The sequence below is a fragment of the Anastrepha obliqua genome, unplaced genomic scaffold (genome assembly GCF_027943255.1).
Source record: "Anastrepha obliqua isolate idAnaObli1 unplaced genomic scaffold, idAnaObli1_1.0 ptg000180l, whole genome shotgun sequence".
Taxonomy (NCBI): domain Eukaryota; kingdom Metazoa; phylum Arthropoda; class Insecta; order Diptera; family Tephritidae; genus Anastrepha; species Anastrepha obliqua.
The window spans coordinates 17501-27550 of record NW_026562259.1 but is presented as its reverse complement, the minus strand read 5'-3'; the positions used below and the strand labels follow the sequence as shown (position 1 = coordinate 27550).

General features: G+C 33.8%; 1 non-coding gene and 2 pseudogenes across 1 annotated transcript; all 3 read right to left on the bottom strand.

The window, feature by feature from the left end:
• Nucleotides 1-934: 934 nt before the first annotated feature.
• Nucleotides 935-3709, bottom strand: LOC129252330 (large subunit ribosomal RNA; annotated as a pseudogene).
• Nucleotides 3710-4151: 442 nt separating this feature from the next.
• On the bottom strand, nt 4152-4332 carry LOC129252329 (5.8S ribosomal RNA; annotated as a pseudogene).
• A 590-nt stretch (nt 4333-4922) lies between these two features.
• LOC129252319 (small subunit ribosomal RNA) lies at nt 4923-6913 on the bottom strand. Its single transcript, XR_008583374.1, has one exon. It is a non-coding gene; the product is annotated as a small subunit ribosomal RNA (ribosomal RNA).
• Nucleotides 6914-10050: the final 3137 nt, after the last annotated feature.

Here is a 10050-nt window from a genome sequence, read left to right as displayed (position 1 = left end):
CCTCTCCGGACGTCGATTCGTCCATTGCCGACGATGGCACCGCCGAACCGCTTGGAAGAGGGGTGTTCGCCCTCTTCCGAATACCGTCTAGTTTGGGCATAGCCCAACGACCCTCACACGTAGGTAGCCGAATTCGCCGGATAAAGGCCTCCCAAGCAACAACAAAAATTTGGTCCCTTTTGGGCAACGGCAACTACTGCACGGCAGGAGTGAATCCCGCACAGGCACGCACACAGCGGCTGCACCTATCGGCGAGCCAAAGCAAAGCGCGAGGGCGTAGCCCACAGCGCCAACCAAAGGTTTGGCAAAGGCCACCACCAATGCCTTGCCGGACAGAACACTGTTCCCCGAACAAGGACGGGTCGACCAAGGTGGAGCTAACGCCGAGCTCGACCGCAGGCAAAAACACAACACGCTTTGGTCGTAGCACCTGCACAAGGTATTCAACCTTGGCGCAGTACTGTACCCACGCACAAAAGAGGACGCCCTTTTTACTGTTGCCAAATATGGCAATATAGCGGCACGACTACCTAGTGTACACGCACTCAACGAACCCACGCCGAAAAAAAAAAAATAACAGCGCGACACTACACCGACGCCAAGGATTAACGGCACGCGCCAAAAACCACGCCGAAAAATAACGGCACGCGCAAAAAACACCACGCCAAGAAAATAACGGCACGCCCGCAAAAGTTGTAAACAACTTAATGGAAAATTTCCAATGTGTCAATAGTACGGAGTATGGTGGCACTCACTAGAGTGTCCAACAACACTACCGTACGGCACTCACTCACGCGTCCAATATATTCACTACGCTGTACGAAAACACGTACAGCCACGCAAAAAAATTGGCGTCACTCAAAAGAAACCGTATCACGCACCGGTACTCACACACGAATGTAACCGCAAAAGGAAATCACAAAAATCGCAAATCACCGCTTAGCACACGACACGTCCGCACTATTCAACAGTCAAACTGAGAATGAGTAGATAGGGACAGTAGGAATCTCGTTAATCCATTCATGCGCGTCACTAATTAGATGACGAGGCATTTGGCTACCTTAAGAGAGTCATAGTTACTCCCGCCGTTTACCCGCGCTTACTTGAATTTCTTCACTTTGACATTCAGAGCACTGGGCAGAAATCACATTGTGTCAACACCCGTTAGGGCCATCACAATGCTTTGTTTTAATTAGACAGTCGGATTCCCCAAGTCCGTGCCAGTTCTGAATTGATTGTTAATTGATAATCGTTATAATTTAAAAGGAATATATATCGAATGATATAATTCCTTAAAAATTTTAGCAAGAAAGTTCCACAATTGGCTACGTAACTACTATCCGGGGAACAAGAATCGTAATTCTCTATTTACCCAGAACGAGTACATAAACCATGGTATTGCTTCCCAATCAAGCCCGACTATCTCAATCTTCAGAGCCAATCCTTATCCCGAAGTTACGGATCTAATTTGCCGACTTCCCTTACCTACATTATTCTATCGACTAGAGACTCTTCACCTTGGAGACCAGCTGCGGATATTGGTACGGCCTGTTGAGAAGTTTGCGTGACCCCACCATAAATTTTCAAGGTCCGAGGAGAAAATATCGACACAACAGTAAATGTCATGCTCTTCTAGTCCATCTACCATATCTCTCTTCGAAAGACTTCCATGGTAGTACGACTATAAAACAGAAAAGAAAACTCTTCCGATATCTCTCGACGGCTTCTTTATGGTCGTTCCTGTTGCCAGGATGAGCACAAGGCCCATTTTTAATAACAAACGGATACTCAACAGGTTACGGAATTGGAACCGTATTCCCTTTCGTTCAAAATAATTCAAGTATTTTAATTATTTTTAAATATATTTTTATTAATATTTTTTTTTATTAAAAACTTGAAAATTTTCGGCTTTCGCCTTGAACTTAGGACCGACTAACTCGTGATCAACCACTGTTCACACGAAACCCTTCTCCACTTCAGTCCTCCAAGGTCTCATTCGATTATTTGCTACTACCACCAAGATCTGTACCAATAGCGGCTCCATGCAGGCTTACGCCAAACACTTCTAAGCACACTATTGTACCCTCCTACTCACTAAAGTTTCAAAATTTATAAATCAATCGAAATTGTTTTATAAATCATCTACTTTAGCGGTAATGTATAGGTATACAACTTAAGCGCCATCCATTTTAAGGGCTAGTTGCTTCGGCAGGTGAGTTGTTACACACTGGATTACGACTTCCATGTCCACCGTCCTGCTGTTTTAAGCAACCAACGCCTTTCATGGTATCTGCATGAGTTGTTAATTTAGGCACCGTAACATTACGTTTGGTTCATCCCACAGCGCCAGTTCTGCTTACCAAAAGTGGCCCACTGGGCACATTATATCATAACCTCAACCTTCATATCAAGAAAGGTGAGGTTCTTACCCATTTAAAGTTTGAGAATAGGTTAAAATCGTTTCGACCCTAAGGCCTCTAATCATTCGCTTTACCAGATAAGATTATTTTATATAATTTTTAAATGCACCAGCTATCCTGAGGGAAACTTCGGAGGGAACCAGCTACTAGATGGTTCGATTGGTCTTTCGCCCCTATACTCAATTCTGACAATCGATTTGCACGTCAGAACTGTTTCGGTCTTCCATCAGGGTTTCCCCTGACTTCAACCTGATCAAGTATAGTTCACCATCTTTCGGGTCACAGCATATATGCTCAAGGTACGCTCCAGTTAGAGGTATAAATAATAATAAATTATCATTATACATAACTATATGGAACGCCCCGGGATTGAATTAATTGACTATTTATTAAAAAATAGACTAAAAATTAATCCCATTATATTTAAGTTAAGTTAATTATGCCATTAAGTTTAATATAACTCAATGACTTGCACATATGTTAGACTCCTTGGTCCGTGTTTCAAGACGGGTCCCGAAGGTATCCTGAATCTTTCGCATTGTTAATCATATAAATGCATACAAATAAATATTAATATCATAGATATTAAATTTTTTGTAAAATTCAAAAAATGAATTTTAGCATTATATATAATAAAATCTATCAACACTTTATCAAATCATTAGTATTTATTTTATGTTAATATGCTTAAAAAGCAAATTAATTTAAATAAACTTAATATCACCAATGATCTTTTGATAAATACTTTATTATGTTAATAGATTACAATGTCCTTATATGAAAAAAATGCACATTATTTTTTTAATTATTTAATGATGAATTTTTCATAATGGATATTCAGGTTCATCGGGCTTAACCTCTAAGCAGTTTCACGTACTATTTAACTCTCTATTCAGAGTTCTTTTCAACTTTCCCTCACGGTACTTGTTTACTATCGGTCTCATGGTTATATTTAGTTTTAGATGGAGTTTACCACCCACTTAGTGCTGCACTATCAAGCAACACGACTCTTTGGAAATATCTTTCTAGTAATCATTAACGTTATACGGGCCTGGCACCCTCTATGGGTAAATGGCCTCATTTAAGAAGGACTTAAATCGTTAATTTCTCATACTAGATATTAAGATATTCCATACACTGCATCTCACATTTGACATATAGACAAAGTGACTTAGTGCTGAACTATTTTCTTTTCGCTCGCCGCTACTAAGAAAATCCTTGTTAGTTTCTTTTCCTCCCCTCATTAATATGCTTAAATTCAGGGGGTAATCCCATATGAGTTGAGGTTGTTTTAATATTCTTTTTTTATCTTCTCACAATTTAATAAAAAAATTATATCATCTTTTCATCTCTATTTTTCTTTTCTCCTTTTATATATTGTAAATATATAAAAATAATAATAATGTAAAATGAGGCAATCCTAGAATAAAAAAATTAATTTTTATGCTAGACATTCCTCCTTTTAATTACATATATAAATTATTATTTTATATATATATATAAATAATATGAAAATTTTTTGTAAAGAATACTTAGATTCAATATTTTCATCATTTCATTTTATTTGAGAGGATTTTTTTTTTAAAGAATATATAATAAATAAAATTCATTATATATCTTTATTTTTTTTGCTATTAATATTATGAATTATTTAAAATCCAATAATATACACATTTGCTTAAATTCAATTATTTTTATAAAAGAATAAGCAACTTATTTAGCATAGTCTTACAACCCTCAACCATATGTAGTCCAAGCAGTACTTTAAAATTGAATTTAATGTACATAACAGCATGGACTGCGATATGCGTTCAAAATGTCGATGTTCATGTGTCCTGCAGTTCACACGATGACGCACAGTTTGCTGCGTTCTTCATCGACCCATGAGCCAAGTGATCCACCGCTTAGAGTATTTTTTTATTTATTTTTATTTATAACAAATGTCAATTTTTTTTTGCATATATTAATTGAAAGAGTAAAATTAAATAATATTAATAATATATAAATTGATTTTCTTTCAATAATATATATCAAATATATTTAACTCTAAACATTTTTATTAAGTTGCGAATGTCTTAGTTCAACAATAATACAGTGGTGGTATTTATTATGATTCAATTATTTTGTATTTTTTTAATCATTTTATGTATATATAATAATATAATAAATATATACCACTTTTGTTATTGTGAACAAATTAACTTATCATTCAATCAAATGAATAATAAGTACAACTTTTTATTTTCATGTTTAAAGGTTTTTAAAAGAAAAAAATAAGAAAAAACATTACAAAATGTACCATCATATATTATATTTAATATGATATAATTGATGGATCACAAATTGAATGAAAAAGAATAAAAAGAATTATGGATTCAAAATAATTATATAAATTTTTTTTTTTTTTCTTTTTTTTTTTTTTTTTTTTTTCTTTTTGTTCGTTTGTTTGCTTGTCTGTTTGTTTGTTTGTTTGTTTGTTTTTCTTACGGATATGGAACACAATAATGATCCTTCCGCAGGTTCACCTACGGAAACCTTGTTACGACTTTTACTTCCTCTAAATAATCAAGTTCGGTCAACTTTTGCGAAACAACCGTGACACACGAGGCGTCACAGTGATCACGTCCGGAGACCTCACTAAATAATTCAATCGGTAGTAGCGACGGGCGGTGTGTACAAAGGGCAGGGACTTAATCAATGCGAGTTAATAACTCGCACTTACTGGGAATTCCAAGTTCATGTGAACAGTTTCAGTTCACAATCCCAAGCATGAAAGTGGTTCAGCGGTTTACCCGGACCTCTCGGTCTAGGAAATACACGTTGATACTTTCATTGTAGCGCGCGTGCAGCCCAGGACATCTAAGGGCATCACAGACCTGTTATTGCTCAATCTCGTTACTGCTAGACGCAATTTGTCCATTTAAGAAGCTAGTGTCCTTATAATGGGACAAACCAACAGGTACGACTCCACTTATATAAACACATTCAAACACTTGTACATTCAAGATGTACGCATGAAAGAAGGCTATATAAGTTTCAACATCATAATCCTGAAAGCATCTATTTAATATATTTGAGTCTCGTTCGTTATCGGAATTAACCAGACAAATCACTCCACGAACTAAGAACGGCCATGCACCACCACCCATAGATTCGAGAAAGAGCTATCAATCTGTCTTACACGCTTATGTTCGGACCTGGTAAGTTTTCCCGTGTTGAGTCAAATTAAGCCGCAGGCTCCACTCCTGGTGGTGCCCTTCCGTCAATTCCTTTAAGTTTCAGCTTTGCAACCATACTTCCCCCGGAGCCCAAAAGCTTTGGTTTCCCGGGAAGCGACTGAGAGAGCCATAGTAGTAGCTACACCCAATTGCTAGCTGGCATCGTTTATGGTTAGAACTAGGGCGGTATCTGATCGCCTTCGAACCTCTAACTTTCGTTCTTGATTAATGAAAACATCTTTGGCAAATGCTTTCGCTTAAGTTAGTCTTACGACGGTCCAAGAATTTCACCTCTCGCGTCGTAATACTAATGCCCCCAAACTGCTTCTATTAATCATTACCTCTTGATCTAAAAACCAATGAAAGTAGAACAGAGGTCTTATTTCATTATTCCATGCACAAAATATTCAGGCATTTGGAGCCTGCTTTAAGCACTCTAATTTGTTCAAAGTAATTGTACCGGCCCACAACAACACTCGATGAAGAGCACTGAAGTAGGTTTAAATAGGAGGAATATATAAAAAATACATTGTATTAATTATATATAAGAACTCCACCGGTAATACGCTTACATACATAAGGTAATGTACATACCACAATATATAGTTGTACTACCCGTATGAAGCACAAATTCAACTACGAACGTTTTAACCGCAACAACTTTAATATACGCTATTGGAGCTGGAATTACCGCGGCTGCTGGCACCAGACTTGCCCTCCAATAGGTCCTTGTTAAAGGATTTAAAGTGTACTCATTCCAATTACAGGGCCTCGGATATGAGTCCTGTATTGTTATTTTTCGTCACTACCTCCCCGAACTGGGAGTGGGTAATTTACGCGCCTGCTGCCTTCCTTAGATGTGGTAGCCGTTTCTCAGGCTCCCTCTCCGGAATCGAACCCTGATTCCCCGTTACCCGTTGCAACCATGGTAGTCCTAGATACTACCATCAAAAGTTGATAGGGCAGACATTTGAAAGATCTGTCGTCGGTACGGGACCATACGATCTGCAAGTTATCTAGAGTTCAACCAATTTAACGATCAAATGATCGCTTGGTTTTAGTCTAATAAAAGCACACGTTCCATAAGGTCCGTGTTTATATTGCATGTATTAGCTCTAGAATTACCACAGTTATCCAAGTAACTGTTAACGATCTATGGAACCATAACTGATATAATGAGCCTTTTGCGGTTTCACTTTTAATTTGTTTGTACTTAGACATGCATGGCTTAATCTTTGAGACAAGCATATAACTACTGGCAGGATCAACCAGAATAATATTTTTATTTATATATATTTTTCTTTGTTTTTCATATTTGAAAATTTCATAAATTACGGTGTATATAAAAAGTAAAGGGGCGACCCCCCTTTAGCTTTTCTTATCAAAATTCAAAAACCGTTTTTTATGAAAAAGAATTTTCGTTCTCTATATTATATATTTTATATAAAAATATAAGAACGATATTTCTTCTTAATATTTGTCAATTTTCAAATAATTTATCATTCTTAATAACATTTTACTTTTTTTTCAAATGCATTTTTAATGTAATAATTTCATATATTACATAATTTTTCTCTTTGAATTGAAATTAATAATTTCATAATTCTATTTTTTAATCATAAATATATATGATTGAAAAAATTTTCTCCTCTTTTCCTTTGTTTAAAATTTAATTTTTCTTATAAATTTTTGTTTTTCTTATTTTTTTCTCTTCATCATCTGTTTAATTTCCTGTATTTATATACAAGAAACAAACAGTTGAGGATAATTTCTATGTAATGCTAGTATAGAATATAAAATTTTGAATTCAAAAATTTATTTCTATTTAAACTAACTATAGAAAACCAGGAATAAAATACAATAACACCAATATGCCATAACATGTTAGTATAGAATATAGATTCTTCATATATGTATATATATTCGAAAATTTTTTCTATTTAAACTAACGTATGGAAAACCAGGAATAAAATCATAATATTACCAGTTTAATATGGCTCAAATTCGAGTTTCATATAGTTATGATTCGATTTATATGCTTCAATATCATTGGTTAGTTAACTTTTGATATTTTCATATTATATCACATGCCTTCACCGTGAGTGTTTTTTGCCATGCACACCTCACATTGTCAAAAATGTATGGGAAAAATTCATTTCAATACATTTCAGTTTGATTTGAAATGTCTTTATTATATATTTTAATGGCAATATGCCAAGGTTATATTCCATAAAATGTTAGTATAGAATATAGATTCTTCATATATGTATATATATTCGAGAATTTTTTTCTATTTAAACTAACGTATGGAAAACCAGGCATAAAATCACAATATTACCAGTTTAATATGGCTCAAATTCGAGTTTCATATAGTTATGATTCGATTTATATGTTTCAATATCATTGGTTAGTTAACTTTTGATATTTTCATATTATATCACATGCCTTCACCGTGAGTGTTTTTTGCCATGCACACCTCACATTGTCAAAAATGTATGGGAAAAATTCATTTCAATACATTTCAGTTTGATTTGAAATGTCTTTATTATATATTTTAGTGCCAATATGCCAAGGTTATATTCCATAACATGTTAGTATTAGAATATAGATTCTTCATATATGTATATATATTCGAAAATTTTTTCTATTTAAACTAACGTATGGAAAACCAGGCATAAAATCACAATATTACCAGTTTAATATGGCTTAAATTCGAGTTTCATATAGTTATGATTCGATTTATATGCTTCAATATCATTGGTTAGTTAACTTTTGATATTTTCATATTATTTCACATGCCTTCACCGTGAGTGTTTTTTGCCATGCACACCTCACATTGTCAAAAATGTATGGGAAAAATTCATTTCAATACATTTCAGTTTGATTTGAAATGTCTTTATTATATATTTTAGTGCCAATATGCCAAGGTTATATTCCATAACATGTTAGTATTAGAATATAGATTCTTCATATATGTATATATATTCGAAAATTTTTTCTATTTAAACTAACGTATGGAAAACCAGGCATAAAATCACAATATTACCAGTTTAATATGGCTTAAATTCGAGTTTCATATAGTTATGATTCGATTTATATGCTTCAATATCATTGGTTAGTTAACTTTTGATATTTTCATATTATATTTCACATGCCTTCACCGTGAGTGTTTTTTGCCATGCACACCTCACATTGTCAAAAATGTATGGGAAAAATTCATTTCAATACATTTCAGTTTGATTTGAAATGTCTTTATTATATATTTTAATGGCAATATGCCAAGGTTATATTCCATAAAATGTTAGTATAGAATATAGATTCTTCATATATGTATATATATTCGAGAATTTTTTTCTATTTAAACTAACGTATGGAAAACCAGGCATAAAATCACAATATTACCAGTTTAATATGGCTTAAATTCGAGTTTCATATAGTTATGATTCGATTTATATGCTTCAATATCATTGGTTAGTTAACTTTTGATATTTTCATATTATATCACATGCCTTCACCGTGAGTGTTTTTTGCCATGCACACCTCACATTGTCAAAAATGTATGGGAAAAATTCATTTCAATACATTTCAGTTTGATTTGAAATGTCTTTATTATATATTTTAGTGCCAATATGCCAAGGTTATATTCCATAACTCTCTATTTAAACTAACGTATGGAAAACCAGGCATAAAATCACAATATTACCAGTTTAATATGGCTCAAATTCGAGTTTCATATAGTTATGATTCGATTTATATGCTTCAATATCATTGGTTAGTTAACTTTTGATATTTTCATATTATATCACATGCCTTCACCGTGAGTGTTTTTTGCCATGCACACCTCACATTGTCAAAAATGTATGGGAAAAATTCATTTCAATACATTTCAGTTTGATTTGAAATGTCTTTATTATATATTTTAGTGCCAATATGCCAAGGTTATATTCCATAACTCTCTATTTAAACTAACGTATGGAAAACCAGGCATAAAATCACAATATTACCAGTTTAATATGGCTTAAATTCGAGTTTCATATAGTTATGATTCGATTTATATGCTTCAATATCATTGGTTAGTTAACTTTTGATATTTTCATATTATATCACATGCCTTCACCGTGAGTGTTTTTTGCCATGCACACCTCACATTGTCAAAAATGTATGGGAAAAATTCATTTCAATACATTTCAGTTTGATTTGAAATGTCTTTATTATATATTTTAGTGCCAATATGCCAAGGTTATATTCCATAACTTTCTATTTAAACTAACGTATGGAAAACCAGGCATAAAATCACAATATTACCAGTTTAATATGGCTCAAATTCGAGTTTCATATAGTTATGATTCGATTTATATGCTTCAATATCATTGGTTAGTTAACTTTTGATATTTTCATATTATATCACATGC